Here is a 16,196-nt window from a genome sequence, read left to right on the forward strand (position 1 = left end):
ACAATATGTTACTGAATGATCAATGGGTTACAGAAGACATAAAGGAGGAAATCAAAAAATTCTTAGAGATAAACGAAAATACAGACACAACATATCGGAATCTATGGGACACAATGAAAGCAGTTTTAAGAGGAAAGTTCATCGCCTGGTGGTCATTCCTCAAAAAAAGAAGAAACCAACAAATAAATGAGCTCACACTCCAACTCAAAGCCCTAGAAAAGGAAGAGCAAAACAACAGCAAATGTAGCAGAAGGCAAGAAATAATTAAAATCAGAGCGGAAATTAATGAAATTGAAACAAAAGAAACTATTGAAAAAATTAACAAAACTAAAAGTTGGTTCTTCGAAAAAATAAATAAGATCGACAGACCTTTAGCCATGCTAACGAAGAGAAGAAGAGAGAGAACTCAAATTACTAACATACGGGATGAAAAAGGCAATATCACAACAGATGCTACAGAAATACAGAAGACAATTAGAAATTATTTTGAAAATCTATATTCCAATAAAATAGAGGATAGTGAAGACATCGATAAATTTCTTAAGTCATATGATTTGCCCAGACTGAGTCAGGAGGATATAGACAATCTGAACAGACCAATATCAATAGATGAAATTGAAGAAGCCATCAAAAGACTACCAACCAAGAAAAGCCCAGGACCGGATGGGTATACAGCGGAGTTTTACAAAACCTTTAAAGAAGAATTAATACCAATACTATTCAAGTTATTTCAGGAAATAGAAAAAGAGGGAGCTCTTCCAAATTCATTCTATGAGGCCAACATCACCCTGATCCCGAAACCAGACAAAGACACCTCAAAGAAAGAAAACTACAGACCAATATCTCTAATGAACCTAGATGCAAAAATCCTCAATAAAATTCTGGCGAATCGAATACAAAAACACATCAAAAAAATAGTGCACCATGATCAAGTAGGATTCATCCCTGGGATGCAAGGATGGTTCAACATACGGAAATCAATAAATGTTATTCACCACATCAATAGACTTAAAGATAAGAAACATATGATCATCTCGATAGATGCAGAGAAAGCATTCGACAAAGTACAGCATGCCTTTATGTTCAAAACATTAGAAAAACTAGGGATAACAGGAACTTACCTTGACATTGTAAAAGCTATCTATGCTAAGCCTCAGGCTAGCATCATTCTGAATGGACAAAAGTTGAAGGCATTCCCTCTAAAATCCGGAACAAGACAGGGATGCCCTCTATCTCCACTTCTATTCAATATAGTTCTCGAAACACTGGCCAGAGCAATTAGACAGACGAAAGAAATTAAAGGCATAAAAATTGGAAAAGAAGAACTTAAATTATCACTATTTGCAGATGACATGATTCTATACCTAGAAGACCCAAAAGGGTCTACAAAGAAACTACTAGAACTAATAAATGAATTCAGCAAAGTGGCAGGATATAAAATCAACACGCATAAATCAAAGGCATTTCTGTATATCAGCAACAAAACTTCTGAAATGGAAATGAGGAAAAACACTCCATTCACAATATCCTCAAAAAAAATAAGATACTTGGGAATCAACCTAACAAAAGAGGTGAAAGATTTATACAATGAAAACTACAGAACCCTAAAGAGAGAAGTAGAAGAAGATCTTAGAAGATGGAAAAATATACCCTGTTCATGGATAGGCAGAACAAACATCATCAAAATGGCGATATTACCAAAAGTTCTCTATAGATTTAATGCAATGCCAATCAAAATCCCAACGGCATTTCTTGTAGAAATAGATAAAGCAATCATGAAATTCATATGGAAAAATAAAAGACCCAGAATAGCAAAAGCAATTCTAAGCAGAAAGAGTGAATCAGGCGGTATAGCGATACCAGATTTCAAACTATATTACAGAGCAATAGTGACAAAAACAGCATGGTACTGGTACCAAAACAGGCGGGTGGACCAATGGTATAAAATAGAGGACACAGAGACTAACCCACAAAGTTACAACTATCTTATATTTGATAAAGGGGCTAAAAGCATGCAATGGAGGAAGGATAGCATCTTCAACAAATGGTGTTGGGAAAACTGGAAATCCATATGCAACAAAATGAAACTGAATCCCTTTCTCTCGCCATGCACAAAAGTTAACTCAAAATGGATCAAGGAGCTTGATATCAAATCAGAAACTCTGCGTCTGATAGAAGATAAAGTTGGCTCCGATCTACAGATTGTGGGGTCGGGCTCCAAATTCCTTAATAGGACACCCATAGCACAAGAGTTAACAACTAGAATCAACAAATGGGACTTAATTAAACTTAAAAGATTTTTCTCAGCAAAAGAAACAATAAGAGAGGTAAATAGGGAGCCTACATCCTGGGAACAAATTTTTACTCCTCACACTTCAGATAGAGCCCTAATATCCAGAGTATACAAAGAACTCAAAAAATTAGACAATAAGATAACAAATAACCCAATCAACAAATGGGCCAAGGACCTGAACAGACACTTCTCAGAGGAGGATATACAATCAATCAACAAGTACATGAAAAAATGCTCTCCATCTCTAGCAGTCAGAGAAATGCAAATCAAAACCACCCTAAGATACCATCTCACTCCAGTAAGATTGGCAGCCACTATGAATTCAAACAACAACAAGTGCTGGCGAGGATGTGGAGAAAAGGGTACACTTGTACATTGCTGGTGGGACTGCAAATTGGTGCGGCCAATTTGGAAAGCAGTTTGGAGATTCATGGGAAAGCTGGGAATGGAACCACCATTTGACCCTGCTATTGCCCTTCTCGGACTATTCCCTGAAGACCTTAAAAGAGCATGCTACAGGGACACTGCCACATCGATGTTCATAGCAGCACAATTCACAATAGCTAGACTGTGGAACCAACCCAGATGCCCTTCAATAGACGAATGGATAAAAAAAATGTGGCATCTATACACAATGGAGTACTATGCAGCAATAAAAAATGACAAAATCATAGAATTTTCAGGGAAATGGATGGCATTAGAGCAGATTATGCTTAGTGAAGCTAGCCAAACCCTAAAAAACAGATACCAAATGTCTTCTTTGATATAATGAGAGCAAGTATGAACAGAGCAGGGAGGAAGAGTAGGAAGAAAAGAGTAACATTAAACAGAGACTTGAGATGGGAGGGAAAGGGAGAGAAAAGGGAAATTGCATGGAAATGAAGGGAGACACTCATTGCTAAACAAAATTACATATAAGAGGTTGTGAGGGGAATGGGAAAATAAACAGAGAGAAATGAAGTACAGTAGATGGGGTAGAGAGAGAAGATGGGAGGGGAGGGGAGGGGGGATAGTAGGGGATAGGAAAGGTAGCAGAATACAACAGTCACTAATATGGCATTATGTAAAATTGTGGATGTGTAACTGACGTGATTCTGCAATCTGCATTTGGGGTAAAATTGGGAGTTCATAACCCATGTCAATCTAATGTATGAAATATAATATGTCAAGAGCTTTGTAATGTTGTGAACAACCAATAAAAAAAAATGTAAAAAAAAAAAAAAAAGAATGGTTTCTACACCAATTTTCAATAAAGTCCTTACTGTCTTCTGAAAAAAAAAAAAAAAAAGAAAAAAAAAATAGCATTGGTTTTCAGACAACTGCCAGAGTCAGCAGGTCAAACACTGCCATGGTGTCCTCTGGCGGTGGGCTCCTGTAAATGTTTACCGACATGCTGGAGGGGGCTGAAGCCGAGTGATTGTAATTCCAGTGGTGTGAATCTCCCCTGTGGTAGGTTTCAAGGTCTCCACTGCAATGTCACTGAGTGGGAGTTGGGAAGAGTCGTGCTGAGGCATGACAGCCTTATATAGTATCTCCCCACACCCGTGCCATGCAGCAAACCCAAGAATACTCATAGGAAAATACAGTAAAATAATTATTAGTTTTTAAATATAGTTTTTTAAATTATAATTTTATATAATTTAATTTTAAATGATAGTTGAGTTGATCAATCAGCTTGCAAAATTCCTGAAACTTTTTCTATTGGTTTTACAAGTCTGTATGGCTGGTTCTAGTGCACTGTGGTGGCCTCAGGATAAACCTCTCCTTAGCCTTCAGCCTGGCTGTAATTCCATCCAGCACTCACTTCTCCCATGTCTATCCAAACAATGCAAATGCACTCTGAACCATTCTTGCCCTACCCAGTATCTTGGCCCAATCGCTTCTCCACAAACAATCTACAAGATGGGAATGTACCCTTAATGGAGATAGACTTTTAAATGATCATACAAGTTGCTTTATCTGAAACCACCTTATTTCAGAACAAGATATTTGCTTTAGTTTGCATAAATAAAAGGGCATTCAGTATATTTTCCCAAAGCAAAAAGATAATCTTCCTGCAAAGGTAAATTCTAGTCTCCAGTTGAGAACCACTAAAGCTTAGGGGGTAGGGGTGGTCCCCCCAAACGGAAAGGATTTCAGGACCCAAATCTGTTACTCAGTCACCGCTCTTCTTAATTCCTGCTATTAAAAAAAAATCCCAGACTTGTGGCCCATGGTGGGTAATTGTGTCCCCTTCCCCAAATGCATTGAAGTCCTAATGGCTGGTACCTGGGATGTTTGAAAATAGGATCTTTATAAGTGTAATCAAATTATATAATCATACTGGATAAATGCAGGTCCTATATCCAACAACCAGTGTCCTTTCAAGGAGAGGAAGACTCCGACTTAGATATACACAGGGACACAATCACGTGAAGACATAGGCAAGAGTTGGAATGACACTATCACCAGCCAAAGAGCTCCAAGGGTGGCCAGAAACCATCAGAAGCTTGGAATGGGCAAGAAGGATCCTTCCCTGGGCCCTTGATTTTGGACTTTGAGCCTCCCTAAACTATGAGACAATAAATTTCTGTTGTTTTATCCACCAAGGTTGTGATACTCATTACTGCAGCCCTAAGACACTAATACAGAGGCTGTGGTTGTGGCTCAGTGGTAGAGCACTTGCCTCACACATGTGAGGCGCTGGGCTTGATCCTCAGCACCACATAAACATAAATAAACAAAATAAAGGTACTGTGTCCATCTACAACTAAAATATATATATATATATATATATATATATATATATATATATATATATATATATTTAAAAGACACTAGTACAGTTAGCTACCCAGCTGTATTCTTTTCCAGAACTTAAATATTCAGACAAAAGAGGGTACCACCATCAGAGTGGGTTTCCTGGCGTGGTCTGTGTTTGTTCTGTGTCTGGCTTGCCTTCCGAGTCCACACTCCATCCTCCATCTGCCCTGCTTTGTGTGGAGGCTGACAGAAGATGGACCACACCAACAGGTCCTCTGCCCTCTGGCCTCTGGTTGGGTTTGGCCAGTGGGGAACCATAGCAGGAGACAGCAAGGCGGAAGCGAGGCCAGGCCTTAATCCCTCCAACTCCTGCTCTGCAGGGTCAACTGTGACTACAGATCACAGCTCCTGTCGCTCTTCACCCAGTTTCTCTGCGTCCAGGTCCACTAGCCCCTTCCTCCCAGTCCTCTTTAGACCTAAGGATGGTAACCTGCACTGTTCCCAGCCCTCGTGTAACACACTATTCCTCAAGACTTCTCTAAACCTTGCTTATCAGTGCTGCAGTAGTCCTAGGCTAGAGATCCAGCTCTGCAGGACCCAACCAATCAGGTCCAGCCACTTGCCCCAAGAACCAAATGGAAGAAGTAATACTGAAAAGCAGGACAGGAACTTTAATCAATGAGGCCATGTTGGAGAAGCAACATGAGATCAAGCATCTCAGTCCTGCCCTTGGGGTACTGACACAGCTTTAGGGTACACTAGGGAAGAGGTGGCAAGAGGTATGCATAATTAATCAGTCTTGGCCAAGCTGTGGTCTGGTGGACCATTAGGTCAGTTCTGCTTCTGTGAGGTGACTCTGGAGCAGTCCTTGTCGCTTGAGGGGGCATTTGTTGCTTCAGGATTCTGATTTATCAGACTGTCATCCCCGAAGGGTGCAATTCAGTTCCCATGAGACCATGGGGTGACCTGCCTGCCAGGCTCCCCTATTCCTGGAAGGGAAAGGGCAATGACTGGGGGGACTTCTAGGCTCCACCCCAGGAGCTGGAACAAGACCACTACAAATCTGGAACATATCTCACTTATTCTTATCTTGGTGTCCTCAGTCTTGAAGGGGGATGAGATAGGTCAGGTAAACTGAGGGCTAATAAACCGTACAAACCTTACAGTGTTTAGGTGAACATTCCTTAAATGATGCAGGCCTACCCACAGATCTGAGCAGGAATCTGAAGTCAGATACAAAATGAAGGCAGAGATGCCAGGTTTCATCCTGCCTTTTGTTACCACTGGGCACCTGGAGGCCCAAATGAAGAGTCAGTGTTTTTCACAAAAGCATCTTCTAATTATCTGTTATATTAGTCTGCTAGGGCTGCCCTAACAAAACCCCAAAGACTGTGAGGCTCACGCAGCAGAAATACTTTCTCTCTCAGTTCTGGATGCCAGAAGTCCAAGATCAAGGTGCTGTCAAGTTTGGTTTCTGGTGAAGCTGTCTTCCTGGCTTACAAACAGGCACCTTCACTCCGTGTTCTCATGTGGCCTTGTCTCTGCAGATCCTCTTGGAGTCTCTTCCTCCTCTCAGAAAGACACAGGTCCTCTTGATGAAAGGCCCCACCTACACAATCTCATTTAACCTAACTACCTCTCTAAGCCACCCTCTCAAAATACAGTGACAATGGGGATTCATGATATAAATTTGGGGAGTGGGACATTCTTCCTATGCCTCAGTAAAGATCTGTATCTTGACCTTGATTCCCCAGAAGTGGAGCCCAAGACAAGGTGCATGGGTAGGAGTTTTCTTGGGAAATTATCCCAGAAAGTTGGAGTGGAAGACCAGAGACTTGGGACTGAGAGAAAGCCAAGGCAAGGAGACAGCAGCTAGGACTGGGGCCCACTGGGACCCTGTGTGGGAACATGACTGAGCGTCAGAATTCCCACTTGCAAGATGAAGGCAATATTCACAGGGGTTCTCCCATGCCCTATGTGGAGGCTGCCCCCATGGTAAGATGATCTCCGCAGGTCCAAGGTTGTGCATGTGTCTGTTGGGTAAACTCCCGCAGCCTGTGGGTCTCTGCAATGTCAGAGGAATTCTGGGGCATAAACACAGGTTAAGCTTGCCCAGAATGAGACCCATTTGCTCCAGGCAAATGGCACCTGCCCCAGACTGTCCACTTGCACCTGCAGTCAGAGGTGGGTCATGGAGGGTGAGTGAGGGACAAGGATAGGAGATGCAAGTCTTTTTGTGAAGTTCTCAAATTACCCAACTTGCATGAACCAAGGGTTTCTCCTTGAACCCTGACAGATTCAGAAATCAACAGGACATTGTCAAACTGATTCTGGTTAGTAATGAACTGATAGCATCTCTTACCGTGGCTCATCCACTCACATTTGGGGGATGAGGTCTTTATTTCCTCTATTTAAATTTTGGGCAAGGAGGAGGGTAAAGGAAAATGGTTCAGAAATGTCATGAGTCCCAGTGAAAGAGCCTAAACCTCCCAAAATGTATGAGAGCCACTTTTCCACCACACATCTCTGGGATAAAGTCCCAGCCTGAGAAAACACTAGCATTTGATAACAACAGGTAGACACATGCACCTTGCAGAAGAGTCAGGGACTCAGGAGGGAATTACTCTATAGTTGTCAATATAGGGGCATGGTTTCAAATCAGCTCGTCCTCAGTAATTAGAAACAGCCAGTAGAAAATCCCTGACCCAAAACTCCTTTGCCCCATTCTGACTAATTCTACGAACATCTTGAAGATATGAAAAAACCAAGCAATGCCCAGCTCAGTGCCACTCACACTGGCAGAGGAGGAGGGAGTAAGGGGGTCTCCTGTGTCTTAACTTCCTACTATGGTCTACACTGCTCTGATGGATCTGGAAGCTTCAATCAGAATAAACAGATCCCTCTACATAATTAACCCTCCCCCAGGGTTTTTTTTTTTATCAGTTGTTCATGACAGTACAATGATCTTGACATATCATACATTTGAATCAAATGGGGTATAATTTCTCATTTTTCCTAGTGTACAAGTTGCAGAATCACATTGGTTATACAGACACGTATATACATACAGCAATACTAGTGTCTATTTTATTCTGCTGCCCCTCCTATCCCCCCTGCCCCTCCCCTCCCCTCCCATCCCCTCTCTCTACCCAATCTCATGTGACACATTTCTTTTTTTTTCCCCTCACATCATCATACATGTATTTTGTATAACGATGTTCTGGCCTGATCTTATCCTTGCTTTTGAAACTGATGCAAATGTGAATTCTCCTCTATTCCAAGTTTATCAGTAGTCAAAGAAAGAAAGAAACGGATCCTATTGGAATTTGGGGCCTCAGGGCTACACCTGGGTTAAGTGCCTGTGGTAAATTGTTACACTAATCATAGCCTCTAAGGAATCACACCTGCGTACAGGTGTTGGGGGGGGGGTAGTTCCCTTCCCCGGGGTGCTGGGCGTGGCCATGTGACTTGTTCTGGCCAATGGGCACCAGTCGTGCTGCCCACAGAGAGGCCTGAGAAGCCTTGTGCACCTGGGGGCCTACCTTTGAGAGACTTCCTCCATCCCCATGGATAAAGCCTGAGTTATCCTACTGGAGAGGAAGAAAACTGAGGCTCCCTGGCCAATAGCCACCCCCACACACATGTGAAGGAGGACTTCTTAGACCCTGAAGCCCCAGGTGAGCCTCCAGGTGAGACTGCGGAGCCCAGCGCAGAATTGTGAGCAATGAACAGGGGCCATTGTAAGCCACTGAGTTGGGGGTGCTCTCTTATTGGGCAAGGAGGAGGGTAAAGGAAAATGGTTCAGGTTAAGGTTCCAGGAGGGGTTAAGGTTCCAGGAGGGAAAGAGTTTCATGGCAAGACAGCGTCTCCTTCCCTTATCCTTTCTCAGTCCTCTCATTCAATTAGTATGAGTTTCTCACACAAAAGACCCCAGCACTCACAGAGCTAACATGAGAAGGACACTTCCATTCCTGTTTGTCCTTGTCCTGGAAGGTGACACCTGCCCATGTGGCCTCAGCATACTTGTTGTCTACAACAGCCTGGGGGACAAGGAACAGAAAGGACTCCACCATCCACATCCTTAGGCTAGGTGACCACTTGTTTTTCTTTGAATCCAAGTAATTTGAGCAAAGAAGTACTTTAAGCAAAGAGCTTGGATGTTTAGGTGGTCTCCAGTTTTGTTTGCTATTATAGTTAATGCTGCTGTGGCTTCCCCTGAAACATACAGATGAGAACACTTACATGTATTGCCTTTCCCTCCTGAAGTACCTCTAACATGACAGCGTGACCACCAAGGTGATAAACACTCACAGATGTACGTGATAGAAACTTACAGGGACCAAGATAACAAGGGAAACAGGTGAAAGTACGTTTTAACAGCTCAAAGGCAGATCAGAGAAAGTCAAAGTCTTGGTCATCAATAGGTGGAACAGAAGGGTTCCTGGTGTTTTGGAACCCAGAACAGCTCAGGCATCTAGATCTAATCTCAGAAAGAAGAGATAGAGGTAAGGCTGAGCACAAGAGGACCAGTTAAAAATGTCTGGGATAATACAAAGCAGAAAATCATGGCCTTAGAATAGGGAAAGAGTCATAAGACAGACACAAAGGCACAAGCCATAATGAAAGGAATGAAAGATTCAGTGGTACTGAAGAAACTTCTCTTCATTAAAAGACACCTTGGAAAGAGCATAAGTGAGAGCCACAGAGTAGAGGAAAATATAGGAAAAACAGGGAACTGGCAGTGTACTCATATCCAAGTATGTAAAGGACTCCCGCAATAAGAAAACCAGTAGGAAAAAAGATAATTAGGTCTAAAAATAAGCAAAACAATCAAGAACTTTCCAGTGGGGAAAATCCATATAGTTGGTAAACATATGAAAAGCTTCCTTATGTAATTTTCCACTAAGAAAATACTAAGTAAGACTACAGTGTGATACTGTCAAAAAATGTGAACAGTTCTAACAGAGATCAGTTGTGAGGAAACAAGCGCAGGACCTCTTACACTGCCAATGGGAATGTGAGTTAGGGACAGCCACCTCTCACAACAGGTGGGCAAAGACCCTAATAATGCAGAAACTCAACTCTGTGAGAGATGCAGTGTAGACAAGCTCACACGGACAGTGCAGTGCACAGGAGAAATGGGCAAGAAGGCTCCGAACATCTTTCCTCAAAATGGCCCCAAGGGAAAACAACACAAATGTCCATTAGCAACAGAATATGGTCGTGACAAGTCATAAAGTGGACTCCACTACAAGAGTGAAAATGAATGTAATGCTACAAACAATAACATGCCTCAGCTACGAAAAAAAAGGCACAAGACAAAAATACAGACACTGTGATTCCAATTATACCTTCTTAAAATATTCTGGCAACACAACCACTAGGGTGTTATTTTCAAAACAAAACAAAACAACAACAACAAAAAAATAACAAGGGTTGGCGAGGAAGTGGAGAAATTGGAACCCCTGTGCAGGGCTGGTGGGAAAGTAGAACAGTGCAGTTGTTGTGGGAAATAATGTGGTGGTTCCTCAAAAAATTAACATAGAATTATCATATGATTCAGTAACTCCACTTCTGGGTGCAGACCAGAATGGAAGCAGAGACCAAAAGATGCATTTGTACACCCATGCCCAATGCAGCATCAGACCCAGTAGCCAAGAGGTAGAAGCAACCCAAGGGTCCATTGATGGATGAATGGACTAAGTGTGGCATATACAAGCAACATAATATTACTCAGCCTTAAAAAGAAGTGAAATTCTGATGCAGAAATAACCCAACAAACAACAAATATTGGTTGATTCCATTTACATGAGGTACCTAGAGTAGTTAACTTCATGGAGACACTACATAGTTGGGAATAGACACAGATTTGCCAAAATAACAGCAGTGGTTATTGCCAGGGACTGGGGCGAGTGGAGAATGGGAAGCTATTGTTTAATGGTTACAGAATTTCAGTTTGGGCAGATTCTGGAAATGAATGGGGGTAATGGTTATATATAAAAATGTGAATATACTTTATGTCACTAAACTGTAGGCTTAAAAATTATCTAAAAAGTAAAATATGTATATTTTGTCACAATTTTGTTTTAATTACATGAAAATCAACTGGTGAAAACTGGAAATTGTTCATGTAGGACACACAATCCTGAAGCCCATCAAGGGGCCACCTGTAGCCAAGCTGGATGTTAGATCTGTGGCCCTTCCCCAAGATTCCCACACATCCTCCAGGGCAAGAGCTCTCTGGGTGCTGCTTCAAGGTGCACCTCCTGCTGACCTGGCTCCTCTCAGCTGGGCCCACCTCTCAGTGCTGTGCTCCTGTCTACCCAGACATGGAGCCCAGGTGGCTTCTGCTCCCCTTCAGCCCTCCAAACCCCCCTCCCTGCGAAGGAATAGTGTGTCACCTGCCTTGCTTCAGATTGTGGCAGTTTAGTAGTCAAGAGAGTGGACTGCTGGCTCAGACTGTGTGTTGAGTCCCCCCGGGGAAAGGCTTTGTGATCCTCGGCAAGTTACTTAAACTTCCTCTGTGCTTCCGTTTCTCACCTTCAAAATGAGGACGTGAATAGAACTTCTTTCCTAATAGCCATTGTGAGGGATCAGTGAGGGAAACGACCACTGTGGAAGAGAAATTCCAGATCACTACTCTGATCCCTTAGGAATACCATGAATACCACCAGGACCCCCCTGCCGGGCTGTCTCATGGGACAGATTTCTCCACAGCCTCTGTTACCTTGCTGCATCTGTGTCCATTCCGTACCCAGGCAATTCTTTCCAAGGCCAGGCTTTTTCATTTTCTGGACTTTTGACAGTCCTGTTGCCTTTCAGAGCGATGGCACGGTGGCTCTCTGGCTCCAGACTCTGCCCCCAGCCTGCCTCTGCATAAGGCCATTCCCTTCAGTGGCCATGACTTTCACTCTCTGCTCTCCTCCCCCCCCCCCAGACTCTCTAAGTGGACCTGAGCAGCATAGAGGTTATGTCCCCCATGGAAATGGGTGATGCCACTGTCACGATGAGCAAAGGTGAGACTTATGCAGTCCAGGGGGAGTGTCCATGTGCTTCTTGCCTTTTCAATGCTTTATTCACTCAAGTGACTCAATACAATTTCACTCTATGGGTTCTTAATCAAGAAAATGACAATTCTTAATGCTAGGCACTGCAATAGACATAATCAATCCACAGAAAACGATTCTGATTAATTCTACACCCTGCAAATACTCTTAATCATGACAGGCTCATGACAGACAGTCCCTCTGCATGCTAAGCTCAAGTGTCAGATCAGAAGTCTCAAGCCTTAGGCTCTAAGTCCAGCAGATGCACACTCACTCAGACCGTGGTGATCAGATCAGGAACCAAGGCAGGCTTCTCCTGGGGTGGAGCTGATGGCTGGCTGAGGAGGCAGTCCTAGGGAGAAGTCCTTTTCTCACCAGAGTCAAGAGGCTGCTGTAGAGTTTGAGAGCGGTGAGAACAACGCAGAAGATCAGGCAGATGAGAAGAGTTGGGCTATCAGTCCAGGTCCTCATCAGGCTCTCAGGCTTGTGTGCACCAGTGTCGGCTGGCTGGATGTCTGTTCATTTGCTCCATCATTTATACTAGGGGCTTCTGACCGTCCCTTCAATCTCTATCAGCTGCTACTGGATTTCTCAGTGACGTCTTTCATTCTGAGGTCAAGCCATCTGGTCTGGTGATCTCCACTCTGAACTCTCACCTTTTGCGTTTATCAGGGTGAAGGCAAATGACAGAGACTTCACTCTGAGTTTCATCGGGGTTGTAGAAAATGACTTGCTTTATCAGGCTGTGCCTGATGACCATATTGGAGGGCTCCGTGGGTGTGCCTGGTGGGGACTGCAGTTTTATTTCAAAATAGAGTTACTTAGGCTAATGCCCTTCTTAGGATAGGGCCATCCTTACAGCCACCACCCTTCCAATGCAGAGGCTGTTGTAGTCATGTCAATAATCAAATGTCCACTCTGTCTTATAAACAAGCCTGGCCTGTTCCCTGTTTGATCTGCTCTGTGTCACCTCAGATTTTCTGCTCACCTAGGGATGCCCACCAACCACTCCCTCCCAGCTTTTACCCCTGTCAGTCACTGGCTGAAGGCCATCTGTAGAGTTCAAGAATGAAAACCGGATATCCTGGCAGTCCTCACAAGCAAAGCCACGTGCCTCATTCTGAGGAGGGAAACTAAAGTTGGGGGAGGATGAAACATTCTTATGACAGGAGCCTGGGGCTCTCTCAGATGGCCCACTGGACACTGACTGAAATTAGAGGGGCCAAACCACCAGAGGCTAGTCTTTGTGGTTTCCCCTAAACTGGAAAAGAAAGAGACATAGAGGCTTTGAAGAGGAAAACATGCGTTTTTCTATAAAGTATGAAATCATGATGGGCAAGTGGATACATCACAGTATTTTCTGCAGACTGAGCACATCTCATTTCCAAAAAGGTATGAATTTGTTCTTCATATTCAAGAGAAGAATGTGTCCTGTTACTACATTTTTTTTCTAATTCAAACATAGTTCTGAAACTCTGCTTGACAAGGGTACTGAGAAACTCACTATCAGTCAGTTCTTTGGGTGCCCCTCTGCTTCCCTCAGGTACTCTAAGAATCTAGTTAGAGGGCTGGGGTTGTAGCTCAGTGGCAGAGCTCTTGACTAGCAGGTGTGAGACACTGGGTTTGATCCTTAGCATCACATAAAATAAATAAATAAATAAAATAGATCTACTGTTTGGAGGGGGAAAAGTCTATTTAGAAAATTTGGAGGAAGGTCTGTGGCTTTCTGCTATCCTGGGTGATGCTGCAGATCCTCAGATACTTGCTGTCTTCTTATGAGTTCATCAAGGGTGGACAGACATTCTTTCTGAGCAAAGCTTGGATGGAGCTATAGCCCTAAGGCTTGGGGATTGGCCTTCTGATTATCCTGTGAGAAGCCCTGTTACCTACAGGGTACTCCCTGGCATGGGATGGGAGGGGAAGTCCACCCAACTTGGGCTTGGGAAGTCTATCCACTCTACCCACTGCTCACTTCCAAGCCCCTAGACCTCTGAGTAATGGCCTCCAATAATGCCCACACCCTAATCCCTGGAAGCTAGGAATGCACCTTATGACAAAGAGAGTCTGTAGATGTGATTCAATTAAGAAACTCAAAGTGGTTGCCCTGGATTGTCCAGGTGGTTTGGACCTCAGAGAAGATGGCCATGGAATGATAGAAGCAGGGAGCAGAGTGAGGAGGGTGGGAGGGGTTCCAGCCAAGGGAGGTCAGTGGCCTCTAGGAACAGGGAAAAGTGAGGACACATTCTCCCCAGGAGCTCCAGAAGGAGCCAGCCCTGCCAATTTCAGACTTTTGACCTCCGGGACTATAAGGTAATAAGCTTGTTTTTAGTGTCAAGTTTGTGGTAATTTGTTATAGTTACAAGAAACTAGTATGGCTCCTTTCCCCCATAAGTCACTGAGCTCTTTAGGTTAGGGCCATCCTTACAGCCACAACCCTTCCAATGGAGAGGCTTTTTTTCTTCTTCTTTTTGCACTGAGGATTTAACCCAGAGATGCTTTACCACTGAACGACATACCCAGCCCTTTTTTATTTTTTGTTTTGCAACAGGGTCTCACTAAGTTGCTGAGGGCCTCACTAAATTGATGAGGCTGGCCTCGAACTTGCAATTCTCCTGCCTCAGTCTCCCGAGCCACTGACCTAAACTTTTGAAAAAAAAAGTCAGTCTGCAAAAGATGAGAGAAACCCAGCCCTGCAAAGATCCCAAGTGTACTTTGAGGACAGGAGAACAAATAGCTTTATTACTTTCATGATGTGTTTGCAGCAGGAAGTAAGACAGAGATGATGTCTCAGTTATGGTATTCTGCCTCTCTGGGACACTTGTAGTCCTAGTCATTAGGGGCTCCTGGAAACCTCCTGGCACTGGAAAGATACAACACTGCCCCATGAAGCATGGGGTCACACAGGTCTGTCACCAATGCTTGAACAGCCCTCCATAGCTGGGTTACCTGGGCTAACATATAACCTGCTGCCCAATGAGTCAGGATGAGGAGATCTATTGACCCTCTAAGAAGTATTTCTTGCACAGTGGCAGGACTTAGTGGAGACTCACCCAGCAGAGGAGGATTAGTTCAAGGGTGCTGGGCAGAAAAGGAGAGAACACTGTCCAGAGGCAGACTGAGCCTCAGTGCTCACAGGGGATGAGGTATGCATGGATCCCATCCACAGGGCTACTAGTTGTTGCACAGACAAATACAAGGTTCTCCCTCACATTCTTATGCTGCAAAAAGTAGGATGTTAGCAGGTAAGAATTTACTTATTTGGGGGCAAACCTAAGTCCTATATCCTATCTGTTAATTGTGCTTTGTTTTGTCTTCCCAAAGAAACATTTTGTAATTCTAAGGGATATAAAAACAGTCCATCTTCTTCACAGGTAATCTTCTGGTTAAAGGTGGGTCTAGCAGGTTCATATGGCTATTGTAACAGATGACCACAACTTAGTGGCCTAAGACACACATTGATGACCTTACGGTTCTGGAGGTCAGAAGTCAGCCACACTCTATCTGTAGGCTTGGGTGGAGGAGGGGAGGAGTCTGTTTTCTTGCTCTTTTCAGCTTCTAGAGGCTGCCCACATTCCTTAGCTCATGGCCCCTTCATCTAGCTCCAAAGCCAGTGTCACTTTATTCCAACCTCTGCCTCTGTCACATGTCCTGCTCTGGCTCTGAATCTCCTGCTTCCCTCTTCTACTTCTAAGGACATGTTTTAATACATTGAGGTAACCCAGATAATCCAGGATAATATTCCCTGTGGGAGGCCATCCTGGCACGTGATTTGAGTTACCTCCCAGGTTGGGGGAGAGGCGCTTAGACGCAACTGTGTCAGAGCCTTCCCCACCCTGTCCCAGGTACGAGGGCTTGTCCATGTAGAGGTGTGCCTGGCCACTGACCCAAAGACCCAATAGCTGGCCCTGACCTTGGGATGCTGCCCCCCTCAACCTTCATTGGATGGGATTTTCCCTTGAATTTTTTGTTCCCCAATAAAAGCTCACCCTCTGGCGTGCTCTCCCTCTCTGGCTAGCCTCTTTTGTAAACCTCGCCACCACATTAGGTGCCTGGAGGCGGGAGCTAGGAGAAGCCGTCTCCGGAGCTGGGAATTAAAGGTAATGAAAGTATGTCTC

The sequence above is a fragment of the Spermophilus citellus genome, assembly GCF_964194105.1.
Source record: "Spermophilus citellus genome assembly, chromosome: 12".
In the NCBI taxonomy this organism is placed as follows: Eukaryota; Metazoa; Chordata; class Mammalia; order Rodentia; family Sciuridae; genus Spermophilus; species Spermophilus citellus.